The sequence below is a fragment of the Anopheles maculipalpis genome (genome assembly GCF_943734695.1).
Source record: "Anopheles maculipalpis chromosome X unlocalized genomic scaffold, idAnoMacuDA_375_x X_unloc_5, whole genome shotgun sequence".
Taxonomy (NCBI): Eukaryota; Metazoa; Arthropoda; class Insecta; order Diptera; family Culicidae; genus Anopheles; species Anopheles maculipalpis.
Window position 1 is genome coordinate 107,501 of NW_026060513.1, and position 17,500 is coordinate 125,000.

The window sequence follows — 17,500 nt, forward strand, 5'->3', positions numbered from 1 at the left end:
CCTACTGGTGTGTGCATTTGTGCTATCTTAACGGAATTCCTGTGCAGTACGAGAGGAACCACAGGTACGGACCACTGGCTCAATACTAGTTCGACCGGACTTTGGTATGACGCTACGTCCGCTGGATTATGCCTGAACGCCTCTAAGGTCGTAACCAATCCGAGCTGATAGCGCTTCAAACCCCCATAGGCAATCGTAAGCTAGCGGGCCTAACAACCCTCCGAGATACGCTGGCGCTGCCTCGCAGCCTGGCGCCTCATCCCCGCTTCTAGACTTGGCCGCATCGCGCAGGGTCGCACCGCACGTGTTAGTACCTGACCATAGGGAACACTGGTGGCAGCTGACCTCGCCGACCGTGGACTTGACTAGTTTCGATGCCTACCGACCGCCCGCAAACGACGGGACTTCAGGCTGGGAGCTGCGAGTTGTAGAGATGCGTTCGCATCGATCCTCTCAGGCGACCCATGCTTGGTGGTGTATTCGTGTGTACTGTCGCACCTTTCCGGGTGTGTTCAGTATGCACGATGAATGAGTTGGAAAACGAAAGACAGAGAGAGAATTGAAATGTTACTGAGCATATAAGCGAAGAGTGTGTGGGTTCATAAGAATGTTGATCATATGCAGTTGATACCGGTACGGGTCCGTCATTACTCCTCCACGGAGTGATGATCGGTTTGCTTGAAGGGGGCAATACGCATCGTTGACTTACCTACGGGTAACCCGCTTACGAGTGGGTCGATTGCTGTCGGGGCAAGCAATCGGGTTAGCGCCGTATCCGGATATAGAGAGTAGTATGGGGTGATAATGATTAACATGTCGAGTGATGGCTGCACCTCCTAGTGGAAAGTTCAAACGTGACGGTTGCTTCGCTACGGGGTACTAGGTACCTCTTAGAGGAGCAATAGAGTATGGAGTCCAAATTGAATGTTTGGACTTCAAAAATTTTTCTAAGTCCGGTACTTAAATCCCTCGGACATAAACTCACAAAATACATGCTATTGCATTAAAAATTTTGTTAACCTAACAAGAGATGAAGGCAAGTCGAATTGGTTGGTAAGAAACCAAAAATATCTCTAAGTTCGGGACTTGTGCGCAAACCAAAAGTTAATATGATGTCCCTGAACATGCATATAAGTTCGAGTATTGATATTATAAACCTAACAAGAGATGAAGGCAAGTCGAATTGGTTGATAAGAAACCAAAAATATCTCTAAGTTCGGGACTTGGGTACAAACCGAAAGTTAAAATGATGTCCCTGAACATGCATATAAGTTCGAGTATTGATATTATAAACCTAACAAGAGATGAAGGCAAGTCGAATTGGTTGGTGAGAAACCAAAAATATCTCTAAGTTCGGGACTTGGGTGCAAACCGAAAGTTAAAATGATGTCCCTGAACATGCATATAAGTTCGAGTATTGATATTATAAACCTAACAAGAGATGAAGGCAAGTCGAATTGGTTGGTCCGAAACCAAAAATATCTCTAAGTTCGGGACTTGGGTGCAAACCGAAAGTTAAAATGATGTCCCTGAACATGCATATAAGTTCGAGTATTGATATTATAAACCTAACAAGAGATGAAGGCAAGTCGAATTGGTTGGTCCAAAACCAAAAATATCTCTAAGTTCGGGACTTGGGTACAAACCGAAAGTTAAAATGATGTCCCTGAACATGCATATAAGTTCGAGTATTGATATTATAAACCTAACAAGAGATGAAGGCAAGTCGAATTGGTTGGTCCAAAACCAAAAATATCACTAAGTTCGGGACTTGTGCGCAAACCAAAAGTTAATATGATGTCCCTGAACATGCATATAAGTTCGAGTATTGATATTATAAACCTAACAAGAGATGAAGGCAAGTCGAATTGGTTGGTCCGAAACCAAAAATATCTCTAAGTTCGGGACTTGGGTGCAAACCGAAAGTTAAAATGATGTCCCTGAACATGCATATAAGTTCGAGTATTGATATTATAAACCTAACAAGAGATGAAGGCAAGTCGAATTGGTTGGTCCGAAACCAAAAATATCTCTAAGTTCGGGACTTGGGTGCAAACCGAAAGTTAAAATGATGTCCCTGAACATGCATATAAGTTCGAGTATTGATATTATAAACCTAACAAGAGATGAAGGCAAGTCGAATTGGTTGGTCCAAAACCAAAAATATCTCTAAGTTCGGGACTTGTGCGCAAACCAAAAGTTAATATGATGTCCCTGAACATGCATATAAGTTCGAGTATTGATATTATAAACCTAACAAGAGATGAAGGCAAGTCGAATTGGTTGGTCCAAAACCAAAAATATCACTAAGTTCGGGACTTGTGCGCAAACCAAAAGTTAATATGATGTCCCTGAACATGCATATAAGTTCGAGTATTGATATTATAAACCTAACAAGAGATGAAGGCAAGTCGAATTGGTTGGTCCGAAACCAAAAATATCTCTAAGTTCGGGACTTGGGTGCAAACCGAAAGTTAAAATGATGTCCCTGAACATGCATATAAGTTCGAGTATTGATATTATAAACCTAACAAGAGATGAAGGCAAGTCGAATTGGTTGGTCCGAAACCAAAAATATCTCTAAGTTCGGGACTTGGGTGCAAACCGAAAGTTAAAATGATGTCCCTGAACATGCATATAAGTTCGAGTATTGATATTATAAACCTAACAAGAGATGAAGGCAAGTCGAATTGGTTGGTCCGAAACCAAAAATATCTCTAAGTTCGGGACTTGGGTGCAAACCGAAAGTTAAAATGATGTCCCTGAACATGCATATAAGTTCGAGTATTGATATTATAAACCTAACAAGAGATGAAGGCAAGTCGAATTGGTTGGTCGGAAACCAAAAATATCACTAAGTTCGGGACTTGTGCGCAAACCAAAAGTTAATATGATGTCCCTGAACATGCATATAAGTTCGAGTATTGATATTATAAACCTAACAAGAGATGAAGGCAAGTCGAATTGGTTGATAAGAAACCAAAAATATCTCTAAGTTCGGGACTTGGGTACAAACCGAAAGTTAAAATGATGTCCCTGAACATGCATATAAGTTCGAGTATTGATATTATAAACCTAACAAGAGATGAAGGCAAGTCGAATTGGTTGGTGAGAAACCAAAAATATCTCTAAGTTCGGGACTTGGGTGCAAACCGAAAGTTAAAATGATGTCCCTGAACATGCATATAAGTTCGAGTATTGATATTATAAACCTAACAAGAGATGAAGGCAAGTCGAATTGGTAAGTAAGAAACCAAAAATATCTCTAAGTTCGGGACTTGGGTGCAAACCGAAAGTTAAAATGATGTCCCTGAACATGCATATAAGTTCGAGTATTGATATTATAAACCTAACAAGAGATGAAGGCAAGTCGAATTGGTTGGTCCAAAACCAAAAATATCTCTAAGTTCGGGACTTGGGTGCAAACCGAAAGTTAAAATGATGTCCCTGAACATGCATATAAGTTCGAGTATTGATATTATAAACCTAACAAGAGATGAAGGCAAGTCGAATTGGTAAGTAAGAAACCAAAAATATCTCTAAGTTCGGGACTTGGGTGCAAACCAAAAGTTAAAATGATGTCCCTGAACATGCATATAAGTTCGAGTATTGATATTATAAACCTAACAAGAGATGAAGGCAAGTCGAATTGGTTGGTCCGAAACCAAAAATATCTCTAAGTTCGGGACTTGGGTGCAAACCAAAAGTTAAAATGATGTCCCTGAACATGCATATAAGTTCGAGTATTGATATTATAAACCTAACAAGAGATGAAGGCAAGTCGAATTGGTTGGTCCAAAACCAAAAATATCTCTAAGTTCGGGACTTGGGTGCAAACCGGAAGTTAAAATGATGTCCCTGAACATGCATATAAGTTCGAGTATTGATATTATAAACCTAACAAGAGATGAAGGCAAGTCGAATTGGTTGGTCCAAAACCAAAAATTTCACTAAGTTCGGGACTTGGGTACAAACCGAAAGTGAATATGATGTCCCTGAACATGCATATAAGTTCGAGTATTGATATTATAAACATAACAAGAGATGAAGGCAAGTCGAATTGGTTGTTAAGAAACCAAAAATATCACTAAGTTCGGGACTTGGGTACAAACCGAAAGTTAAAATGATGTCCCTGAACATGCATATAAGTTCGAGTATTGATATTATAAACCTAACAAGAGATGAAGGCAAGTCGAATTGGTTGTTAAGAAACCAATAATATCACTAAGTTCGGGACTTGGGTGCAAACCAAAAGTTAAAATGATGTCCCTGAACATGCATATAAGTTCGAGTATTGATATTATAAACCTAACAAGAGATGAAGGCAAGTCGAATTGGTAAGGAAGAAACCAAAAATATCTCTAAGTTCGGGACTTGGGTGCAAACCGAAAGTTAAAATGATGTCCCTGAACATGCATATAAGTTCGAGTATTGATATTATAAACCTAACAAGAGATGAAGGCAAGTCGAATTGGTAAGTAAGAAACCAAAAATATCTCTAAGTTCGGGACTTGGGTGCAAACCGAAAGTTAAAATGATGTCCCTGAACATGCATATAAGTTCGAGTATTGATATTATAAACCTAACAAGAGATGAAGGCAAGTCGAATTGGTTGGTCCAAAACCAAAAATTTCACTAAGTTCGGGACTTGGGTACAAACCGAAAGTGAATATGATGTCCCTGAACATGCATATAAGTTCGAGTATTGATATTATAAACCTAACAAGAGATGAAGGCAAGTCGAATTGGTAAGTAAGAAACCAAAAATATCTCTAAGTTCGGGACTTGGGTACAAACCGAAAGTTAAAATGATGTCCCTGAACATGCATATAAGTTCGAGTATTGATATTATAAACCTAACAAGAGATGAAGGCAAGTCGAATTGGTTGGTCCAAAACCAAAAATATCACTAAGTTCGGGACTTGTGCGCAAACCAAAAGTTAATATGATGTCCCTGAACATGCATATAAGTTCGAGTATTGATATTATAAACCTAACAAGAGATGAAGGCAAGTCGAATTGGTAAGTAAGAAACCAAAAATATCTCTAAGTTCGGGACTTGGGTGCAAACCGAAAGTTGAAATGATGTCCCTGAACATGCATATAAGTTCGAGTATTGATATTATAAACCTAACAAGAGATGAAGGCAAGTCGAATTGGTTGATAAGAAACCAAAAATATCTCTAAGTTCGGGACTTGGGTGCAAACCGAAAGTTAAAATGATGTCCCTGAACATGCATATAAGTTCGAGTATTGATATTATAAACCTAACAAGAGATGAAGGCAAGTCGAATTGGTTGGTCCAAAACCAAAAATATCACTAAGTTCGGGACTTGTGCGCAAACCAAAAGTTAATATGATGTCCCTGAACATGCATATAAGTTCGAGTATTGATATTATAAACCTAACAAGAGATGAAGGCAAGTCGAATTGGTAAGTAAGAAACCAAAAATATCTCTAAGTTCGGGACTTGGGTGCAAACCGAAAGTTAAAATGATGTCCCTGAACATGCATATAAGTTCGAGTATTGATATTATAAACCTAACAAGAGATGAAGGCAAGTCGAATTGGTTGATAAGAAACCAAAAATATCTCTAAGTTCGGGACTTGGGTACAAACCGAAAGTTAAAATGATGTCCCTGAACATGCATATAAGTTCGAGTATTGATATTATAAACCTAACAAGAGATGAAGGCAAGTCGAATTGGTTGGTGAGAAACCAAAAATATCTCTAAGTTCGGGACTTGGGTGCAAACCGAAAGTTAAAATGATGTCCCTGAACATGCATATAAGTTCGAGTATTGATATTATAAACCTAACAAGAGATGAAGGCAAGTCGAATTGGTTGGTCCGAAACCAAAAATATCTCTAAGTTCGGGACTTGGGTGCAAACCGAAAGTTAAAATGATGTCCCTGAACATGCATATAAGTTCGAGTATTGATATTATAAACCTAACAAGAGATGAAGGCAAGTCGAATTGGTTGGTCCAAAACCAAAAATATCTCTAAGTTCGGGACTTGGGTACAAACCGAAAGTTAAAATGATGTCCCTGAACATGCATATAAGTTCGAGTATTGATATTATAAACCTAACAAGAGATGAAGGCAAGTCGAATTGGTTGGTCCAAAACCAAAAATATCACTAAGTTCGGGACTTGTGCGCAAACCAAAAGTTAATATGATGTCCCTGAACATGCATATAAGTTCGAGTATTGATATTATAAACCTAACAAGAGATGAAGGCAAGTCGAATTGGTTGGTCCGAAACCAAAAATATCTCTAAGTTCGGGACTTGGGTGCAAACCGAAAGTTAAAATGATGTCCCTGAACATGCATATAAGTTCGAGTATTGATATTATAAACCTAACAAGAGATGAAGGCAAGTCGAATTGGTTGGTCCGAAACCAAAAATATCTCTAAGTTCGGGACTTGGGTGCAAACCGAAAGTTAAAATGATGTCCCTGAACATGCATATAAGTTCGAGTATTGATATTATAAACCTAACAAGAGATGAAGGCAAGTCGAATTGGTTGGTCCAAAACCAAAAATATCTCTAAGTTCGGGACTTGTGCGCAAACCAAAAGTTAAAATGATGTCCCTGAACATGCATATAAGTTCGAGTATTGATATTATAAACCTAACAAGAGATGAAGGCAAGTCGAATTGGTTGGTCCAAAACCAAAAATATCACTAAGTTCGGGACTTGTGCGCAAACCAAAAGTTAATATGATGTCCCTGAACATGCATATAAGTTCGAGTATTGATATTATAAACCTAACAAGAGATGAAGGCAAGTCGAATTGGTTGGTCCGAAACCAAAAATATCTCTAAGTTCGGGACTTGGGTGCAAACCGAAAGTTAAAATGATGTCCCTGAACATGCATATAAGTTCGAGTATTGATATTATAAACCTAACAAGAGATGAAGGCAAGTCGAATTGGTTGGTCCGAAACCAAAAATATCTCTAAGTTCGGGACTTGGGTGCAAACCGAAAGTTAAAATGATGTCCCTGAACATGCATATAAGTTCGAGTATTGATATTATAAACCTAACAAGAGATGAAGGCAAGTCGAATTGGTTGGTCCGAAACCAAAAATATCTCTAAGTTCGGGACTTGGGTGCAAACCGAAAGTTAAAATGATGTCCCTGAACATGCATATAAGTTCGAGTATTGATATTATAAACCTAACAAGAGATGAAGGCAAGTCGAATTGGTTGGTCGGAAACCAAAAATATCACTAAGTTCGGGACTTGTGCGCAAACCAAAAGTTAATATGATGTCCCTGAACATGCATATAAGTTCGAGTATTGATATTATAAACCTAACAAGAGATGAAGGCAAGTCGAATTGGTTGATAAGAAACCAAAAATATCTCTAAGTTCGGGACTTGGGTACAAACCGAAAGTTAAAATGATGTCCCTGAACATGCATATAAGTTCGAGTATTGATATTATAAACCTAACAAGAGATGAAGGCAAGTCGAATTGGTTGGTGAGAAACCAAAAATATCTCTAAGTTCGGGACTTGGGTGCAAACCGAAAGTTAAAATGATGTCCCTGAACATGCATATAAGTTCGAGTATTGATATTATAAACCTAACAAGAGATGAAGGCAAGTCGAATTGGTAAGTAAGAAACCAAAAATATCTCTAAGTTCGGGACTTGGGTGCAAACCGAAAGTTAAAATGATGTCCCTGAACATGCATATAAGTTCGAGTATTGATATTATAAACCTAACAAGAGATGAAGGCAAGTCGAATTGGTTGGTCCAAAACCAAAAATATCTCTAAGTTCGGGACTTGGGTGCAAACCGAAAGTTAAAATGATGTCCCTGAACATGCATATAAGTTCGAGTATTGATATTATAAACCTAACAAGAGATGAAGGCAAGTCGAATTGGTAAGTAAGAAACCAAAAATATCTCTAAGTTCGGGACTTGGGTGCAAACCAAAAGTTAAAATGATGTCCCTGAACATGCATATAAGTTCGAGTATTGATATTATAAACCTAACAAGAGATGAAGGCAAGTCGAATTGGTTGGTCCGAAACCAAAAATATCTCTAAGTTCGGGACTTGGGTGCAAACCAAAAGTTAAAATGATGTCCCTGAACATGCATATAAGTTCGAGTATTGATATTATAAACCTAACAAGAGATGAAGGCAAGTCGAATTGGTTGGTCCAAAACCAAAAATATCTCTAAGTTCGGGACTTGGGTGCAAACCGGAAGTTAAAATGATGTCCCTGAACATGCATATAAGTTCGAGTATTGATATTATAAACCTAACAAGAGATGAAGGCAAGTCGAATTGGTTGGTCCAAAACCAAAAATTTCACTAAGTTCGGGACTTGGGTACAAACCGAAAGTGAATATGATGTCCCTGAACATGCATATAAGTTCGAGTATTGATATTATAAACATAACAAGAGATGAAGGCAAGTCGAATTGGTTGTTAAGAAACCAAAAATATCACTAAGTTCGGGACTTGGGTACAAACCGAAAGTGAATATGATGTCCCTGAACATGCATATAAGTTCGAGTATTGATATTATAAACCTAACAAGAGATGAAGGCAAGTCGAATTGGTTGTTAAGAAACCAATAATATCACTAAGTTCGGGACTTGGGTGCAAACCAAAAGTTAAAATGATGTCCCTGAACATGCATATAAGTTCGAGTATTGATATTATAAACCTAACAAGAGATGAAGGCAAGTCGAATTGGTAAGGAAGAAACCAAAAATATCTCTAAGTTCGGGACTTGGGTGCAAACCGAAAGTTAAAATGATGTCCCTGAACATGCATATAAGTTCGAGTATTGATATTATAAACCTAACAAGAGATGAAGGCAAGTCGAATTGGTAAGTAAGAAACCAAAAATATCTCTAAGTTCGGGACTTGGGTGCAAACCGAAAGTTAAAATGATGTCCCTGAACATGCATATAAGTTCGAGTATTGATATTATAAACCTAACAAGAGATGAAGGCAAGTCGAATTGGTTGGTCCAAAACCAAAAATTTCACTAAGTTCGGGACTTGGGTACAAACCGAAAGTGAATATGATGTCCCTGAACATGCATATAAGTTCGAGTATTGATATTATAAACCTAACAAGAGATGAAGGCAAGTCGAATTGGTAAGTAAGAAACCAAAAATATCTCTAAGTTCGGGACTTGGGTGCAAACCGAAAGTTAAAATGATGTCCCTGAACATGCATATAAGTTCGAGTATTGATATTATAAACCTAACAAGAGATGAAGGCAAGTCGAATTGGTTGATAAGAAACCAAAAATATCTCTAAGTTCGGGACTTGGGTGCAAACCGAAAGTTAAAATGATGTCCCTGAACATGCATATAAGTTCGAGTATTGATATTATAAACCTAACAAGAGATGAAGGCAAGTCGAATTGGTTGGTCCAAAACCAAAAATATCACTAAGTTCGGGACTTGTGCGCAAACCAAAAGTTAATATGATGTCCCTGAACATGCATATAAGTTCGAGTATTGATATTATAAACCTAACAAGAGATGAAGGCAAGTCGAATTGGTAAGTAAGAAACCAAAAATATCTCTAAGTTCGGGACTTGGGTGCAAACCGAAAGTTAAAATGATGTCCCTGAACATGCATATAAGTTCGAGTATTGATATTATAAACCTAACAAGAGATGAAGGCAAGTCGAATTGGTTGATAAGAAACCAAAAATATCACTAAGTTCGGGACTTGGGTACAAACCGAAAGTGAATATGATGTCCCTGAACATGCATATAAGTTCGAGTATTGATATTATAAACCTAACAAGAGATGAAGGCAAGTCGAATTGGTAAGTAAGAAACCAAAAATATCACTAAGTTCGGGACTTGGGTACAAACCGAAAGTTAATATGATGTCCCTGAACATGCATATAAGTTCGAGTATTGATATTATAAACCTAACAAGAGATGAAGGCAAGTCGAATTGGTTGGTCCAAAACCAAAAATATCTCTAAGTTCGGGACTTGGGTACAAACCGAAAGTTAAAATGATGTCCCTGAACATGCATATAAGTTCGAGTATTGATATTATAAACCTAACAAGAGATGAAGGCAAGTCGAATTGGTAAGTAAGAAACCAAAAATATCACTAAGTTCGGGACTTGGGTACAAACCGAAAGTTAATATGATGTCCCTGAACATGCATATAAGTTCGAGTATTGATATTATAAACCTAACAAGAGATGAAGGCAAGTCGAATTGGTTGGTAAGAAACCAAAAATATCACTAAGTTCGGGACTTGGGTACAAACCGAAAGTTAAAATGATGTCCCTGAACATGCATATAAGTTCGAGTATTGATATAATAAACCTAACAAGAGATGAAGGCAAGTCGAATTGGTTGGTAAGAAACCAAAAATATCACTAAGTTCGGGACTTGTGCGCAAACCGAAAGTTAAAATGATGTCCCTGAACATGCATATAAGTTCGAGTATTGATATTATAAACCTAACAAGAGATGAAGGCAGTCGAATTGGTTGATAAGAAACCAAAAATATCACTAAGTTCGGGACTTGGGTGCAAACCGAAAGTTAAAATGATGTCCCTGAACATGCATATAAGTTCGAGTATTGATATTATAAACCTAACAAGAGATGAAGGCAAGTCGAATTGGTTGGTCCAAAACCAAAAATATCTCTAAGTTCGGGACTTGGGTACAAACCGAAAGTTAATATGATGTCCCTGAACATGCATATAAGTTCGAGTATTGATATTATAAACCTAACAAGAGATGAAGGCAAGTCGAATTGGTTGGTCCAAAACCAAAAATATCACTAAGTTCGGGACTTGGGTACAAACCGAAAGTTAATATGATGTCCCTGAACATGCATATAAGTTCGAGCATTGATATTATAAACCTAACAAGAGATGAAGGCAAGTCGATTTGGTTGGTGAGAAACCAAAAATATCACTAAGTTTGGGACTTGGGTACAAACCGAAAGTTAAAATGATGTCCCTGAACATGCATATAAGTTCGAGTATTGATATTATAAACCTAACAAGAGATGAAGGCAAGTCGAATTGGTTGGTGAGAAACCAAAAATATCACTAAGTTTGGGACTTGGGTACAAACCGAAAGTTAAAATGATGTCCCTGAACATGCATATAAGTTCGAGTATTGATATTATAAACCTAACAAGAGATGAAGGCAAGTCGAATTGGTTGATAAGAAACCAAAAATATCTCTAAGTTCGGGACTTGGGTACAAACCGAAAGTTAAAATGATGTCCCTGAACATGCATATAAGTTCGAGTATTGATATTATAAACCTAACAAGAGATGAAGGCAAGTCGAATTGGTTGGTCCGAAACCAAAAATATCTCTAAGTTCGGGACTTGGGTACAAACCGAAAGTTAAAATGATGTCCCTGAACATGCACATAAGTTCGAGTATTGATATTATAAACCTAACAAGAGATGAAGGCAAGTCGAATTGGTAAGTAAGAAACCAAAAATATCACTAAGTTCGGGACTTGGGTGCAAACCGAAAGTTAAAATGATGTCCCTGAACATGCATATAAGTTCGAGTATTGATATTATAAACCTAACAAGAGATGAAGGCAAGTCGAATTGGTTGGTTGGAAACCAAAAATATCACTAAGTTCGGGACTTGGGTACAAACCGAAAGTTAAAATGATGTCCCTGAACATGCACATAAGTTCGAGTATTGATATTATAAACCTAACAAGAGATGAAGGCAAGTCGAATTGGTTGGTTGGAAACCAAAAATATCACTAAGTTCGGGACTTGGGTACAAACCGAAAGTTAATATGATGTCCCTGAACATGCATATAAGTTCGAGTATTGATATTATAAACCTAACAAGAGATGAAGGCAAGTCGAATTGGTTGGTCCAAAACCAAAAATATCACTAAGTTCGGGACTTGGGTACAAACCGAAAGTTAAAATGATGTCCCTGAACATGCATATAAGTTCGAGTATTGATATAATAAACCTAACAAGAGATGAAGGCAAGTCGAATTGGTTGATAAGAAACCAAAAATATCACTAAGTTCGGGACTTGGGTACAAACCGAAAGTTAAAATGATGTCCCTGAACATGCACATAAGTTCGAGTATTGATATTATAAACCTAACAAGAGATGAAGGCAAGTCGAATTGGTTGGTTGGAAACCAAAAATATCACTAAGTTCGGGACTTGGGTACAAACCGAAAGTTAATATGATGTCCCTGAACATGCATATAAGTTCGAGTATTGATATTATAAACCTAACAAGAGATGAAGGCAAGTCGAATTGGTTGGTCCAAAACCAAAAATATCACTAAGTTCGGGACTTGGGTACAAACCGAAAGTTAATATGATGTCCCTGAACATGCATATAAGTTCGAGTATTGATATAATAAACCTAACAAGAGATGAAGGCAAGTCGAATTGGTTGATAAGAAACCAAAAATATCACTAAGTTCGGGACTTGGGCGCAAACCGAAAGTTAAAATGATGTCCCTGAACATGCACATAAGTTCGAGTATTGATATTATAAACCTAACAAGAGATGAAGGCAAGTCGAATTGGTTGGTTGGAAACCAAAAATATCACTAAGTTCGGGACTTGGGTACAAACCGAAAGTTAATATGATGTCCCTGAACATGCATATAAGTTCGAGTATTGATATTATAAACCTAACAAGAGATGAAGGCAAGTCGAATTGGTTGGTCCAAAACCAAAAATATCACTAAGTTCGGGACTTGGGTACAAACCGAAAGTTAATATGATGTCCCTGAACATGCATATAAGTTCGAGTATTGATATTATAAACCTAACAAGAGATGAAGGCAAGTCGAATTGGTTGGTTGGAAACCAAAAATATCACTAAGTTCGGGACTTGGGTACAAACCGAAAGTTAAAATGATGTCCCTGAACATGCACATAAGTTCGAGTATTGATATTATAAACCTAACAAGAGATGAAGGCAAGTCGAATTGGTTGGTAAGAAACCAAAAATATCACTAAGTTCGGGACTTGTGCGCAAACCGAAAGTTAAAATGATGTCCCTGAACATGCATATAAGTTCGAGTATTGATATTATAAACCTAACAAGAGATGAAGGCAAGTCGAATTGGTTGATAAGAAACCAAAAATATCTCTAAGTTCGGGACTTGGGTACAAACCGAAAGTTAAAATGATGTCCCTGAACATGCATATAAGTTCGAGTATTGATATTATAAACCTAACAAGAGATGAAGGCAAGTCGAATTGGTTGGTCCGAAACCAAAAATATCTCTAAGTTCGGGACTTGGGTACAAACCGAAAGTTAAAATGATGTCCCTGAACATGCATATAAGTTCGAGTATTGATATTATAAACCTAACAAGAGATGAAGGCAAGTCGAATTGGTTGATAAGAAACCAAAAATATCTCTAAGTTCGGGACTTGGGTACAAACCGAAAGTTAAAATGATGTCCCTGAACATGCATATAAGTTCGAGTATTGATATTATAAACCTAACAAGAGATGAAGGCAAGTCGAATTGGTTGGTTGGAAACCAAAAATATCACTAAGTTCGGGACTTGGGTACAAACCGAAAGTGAATATGATGTCCCTGAACATGCATATAAGTTCGAGTATTGATATTATAAACCTAACAAGAGATGAAGGCAAGTCGAATTGGTTGGTCCAAAACCAAAAATATCACTAAGTTCGGGACTTGTGCGCAAACCGAAAGTTAATATGATGTCCCTGAACATGCATATAAGTTCGAGTATTGATATTATAAACCTAACAAGAGATGAAGGCAAGTCGAATTGGTAAGTAAGAAACCAAAAATATCACTAAGTTCGGGACTTGGGTACAAACCGAAAGTTAAAATGATGTCCCTGAACATGCATATAAGTTCGAGTATTGATATTATAAACCTAACAAGAGATGAAGGCAAGTCGAATTGGTTGGTAAGAAACCAAAAATATCACTAAGTTCGGGACTTGTGCGCAAACCGAAAGTTAAAATGATGTCCCTGAACATGCATATAAGTTCGAGTATTGATATTATAAACCTAACAAGAGATGAAGGCAAGTCGAATTGGTTGGTCCAAAACCAAAAACATCACTAAGTTCGGGACTTGTGCGCAAACCGAAAGTTAAAATGATGTCCCTGAACATGCATATAAGTTCGAGTATTGATATTATAAACCTAACAAGAGATGAAGGCAAGTCGAATTGGTTGGTCCGAAACCAAAAATATCTCTAAGTTCGGGACTTGGGTACAAACCGAAAGTTAAAATGATGTCCCTGAACATGCATATAAGTTCGAGTATTGATATTATAAACCTAACAAGAGATGAAGGCAAGTCGAATTGGTTGATAAGAAACCAAAAATATCTCTAAGTTCGGGACTTGGGTACAAACCGAAAGTTAAAATGATGTCCCTGAACATGCATATAAGTTCGAGTATTGATATTATAAACCTAACAAGAGATGAAGGCAAGTCGAATTGGTTGGTCCGAAACCAAAAATATCTCTAAGTTCGGGACTTGGGTACAAACCGAAAGTTAAAATGATGTCCCTGAACATGCACATAAGTTCGAGTATTGATATTATAAACCTAACAAGAGATGAAGGCAAGTCGAATTGGTAAGTAAGAAACCAAAAATATCACTAAGTTCGGGACTTGGGTGCAAACCGAAAGTTAAAATGATGTCCCTGAACATGCATATAAGTTCGAGTATTGATATTATAAACCTAACAAGAGATGAAGGCAAGTCGAATTGGTTGGTTGGAAACCAAAAATATCACTAAGTTCGGGACTTGGGTACAAACCGAAAGTTAAAATGATGTCCCTGAACATGCACATAAGTTCGAGTATTGATATTATAAACCTAACAAGAGATGAAGGCAAGTCGAATTGGTTGGTAAGAAACCAAAAATATCACTAAGTTCGGGACTTGTGCGCAAACCGAAAGTTAAAATGATGTCCCTGAACATGCATATAAGTTCGAGTATTGATATTATAAACCTAACAAGAGATGAAGGCAAGTCGAATTGGTTGGTCCAAAACCAAAAACATCACTAAGTTCGGGACTTGTGCGCAAACCGAAAGTTAAAATGATGTCCCTGAACATGCATATAAGTTCGAGTATTGATATTATAAACCTAACAAGAGATGAAGGCAAGTCGAATTGGTTGGTCCGAAACCAAAAATATCTCTAAGTACGGGACTTGGGTACAAACCGAAAGTTAAAATGATGTCCCTGAACATGCACATAAGTTCGAGTATTGATATTATAAACCTAACAAGAGATGAAGGCAAGTCGAATTGGTTGGTTGGAAACCAAAAATATCACTAAGTTCGGGACTTGGGTACAAACCGAAAGTTAATATGATGTCCCTGAACATGCATATAAGTTCGAGTATTGATATTATAAACCTAACAAGAGATGAAGGCAAGTCGAATTGGTTGGTCCAAAACCAAAAATATCACTAAGTTCGGGACTTGGGTACAAACCGAAAGTTAATATGATGTCCCTGAACATGCATATAAGTTCGAGTATTGATATAATAAACCTAACAAGAGATGAAGGCAAGTCGAATTGGTTGATAAGAAACCAAAAATATCACTAAGTTCGGGACTTGGGTACAAACCGAAAGTTAAAATGATGTCCCTGAACATGCATATAAGTTCGAGTATTGATATTATAAACCTAACAAGAGATGAAGGCAAGTCGAATTGGTTGGTTGGAAACCAAAAATATCACTAAGTTCGGGACTTGGGTACAAACCGAAAGTTAATATGATGTCCCTGAACATGCATATAAGTTCGAGTATTGATATTATAAACCTAACAAGAGATGAAGGCAAGTCGAATTGGTTGGTCCAAAACCAAAAATATCACTAAGTTCGGGACTTGGGTACAAACCGAAAGTTAATATGATGTCCCTGAACATGCATATAAGTTCGAGTATTGATATAATAAACCTAACAAGAGATGAAGGCAAGTCGAATTGGTTGATAAGAAACCAAAAATATCACTAAGTTCGGGACTTGGGTACAAACCGAAAGTTAAAATGATGTCCCTGAACATGCATATAAGTTCGAGTATTGATATTATAAACCTAACAAGAGATGAAGGCAAGTCGAATTGGTTGGTTGGAAACCAAAAATATCACTAAGTTCGGGACTTGGGTACAAACCGAAAGTTAATATGATGTCCCTGAACATGCATATAAGTTCGAGTATTGATATTATAAACCTAACAAGAGATGAAGGCAAGTCGAATTGGTTGGTCCAAAACCAAAAATATCACTAAGTTCGGGACTTGGGTACAAACCGAAAGTTAATATGATGTCCCTGAACATGCATATAAGTTCGAGTATTGATATTATAAACCTAACAAGAGATGAAGGCAAGTCGAATTGGTTGGTCCAAAACCAAAAATATCTCTAAGTTCGGGACTTGGGTGCAAACCGAAAGTTAAAATGATGTCCCTGAACATGCATATAAGTTCGAGTATTGATATTATAAACCTAACAAGAGATGAAGGCAAGTCGAATTGGTTGATAAGAAACCAAAAATATCACTAAGTTCGGGACTTGGGTACAAACCGAAAGTGAATATGATGTCCCTGAACATGCATATAAGTTCGAGTATTGATATTATAAACCTAACAAGAGATGAAGGCAAGTCGAATTGGTTGGTCCAAAACCAAAAATATCACTAAGTTCGGGACTTGTGCGCAAACCGAAAGTTAATATGATGTCCCTGAACATGCATATAAGTTCGAGTATTGATATTATAAACCTAACAAGAGATGAAGGCAAGTCGAATTGGTAAGTAAGAAACCAAAAATATCACTAAGTTCGGGACTTGGGTACAAACCGAAAGTTAAAATGATGTCCCTGAACATGCATATAAGTTCGAGTATTGATATAATAAACCTAACAAGAGATGAAGGCAAGTCGAATTGGTTGGTAAGAAACCAAAAATATCACTAAGTTCGGGACTTGTGCGCAAACCGAAAGTTAAAATGATGTCCCTGAACATGCATATAAGTTCGAGTATTGATATTATAAACCTAACAAGAGATGAAGGCAAGTCGAATTGGTTGGTCCAAAACCAAAAACATCACTAAGTTCGGGACTTGTGCGCAAACCGAAAGTTAAAATGATGTCCCTGAACATGCATATAAGTTCGAGTATTGATATTATAAACCTAACAAGAGATGAAGGCAAGTCGAATTGGTTGGTCCGAAACCAAAAATATCTCTAAGTACGGGACTTGGGCACAAACCAAAACTATATACCAAGTGCCTGAAATGTCTATAAACCACACGAAGAACTCTTCACACACAGGTGCGCCTCATAACCTGGTTCAATGTATAAGACATTGGTTTCGGGGGATTTATTGAGAAGAAAATTTTTTTCTCTAACTTTGAGTAAAACTGTCTCAGAATACATATTTAACCACGAAAAGTGAACACCGACAGTAAATAGCAAAAGTCAACCGACCCTCAAAGTTGTATGGCGA

The 17,500-nt window shown here is 37.4% G+C and overlaps 1 pseudogene; it reads left to right on the forward strand.

Annotated features, from left to right (window-relative positions):
- Nucleotides 1-480, forward strand: part of LOC126566888 (large subunit ribosomal RNA) — a 4,746-nt pseudogene extending 4,266 nt beyond the window's left edge.
- Nucleotides 481-17,500: the final 17,020 nt, after the last annotated feature.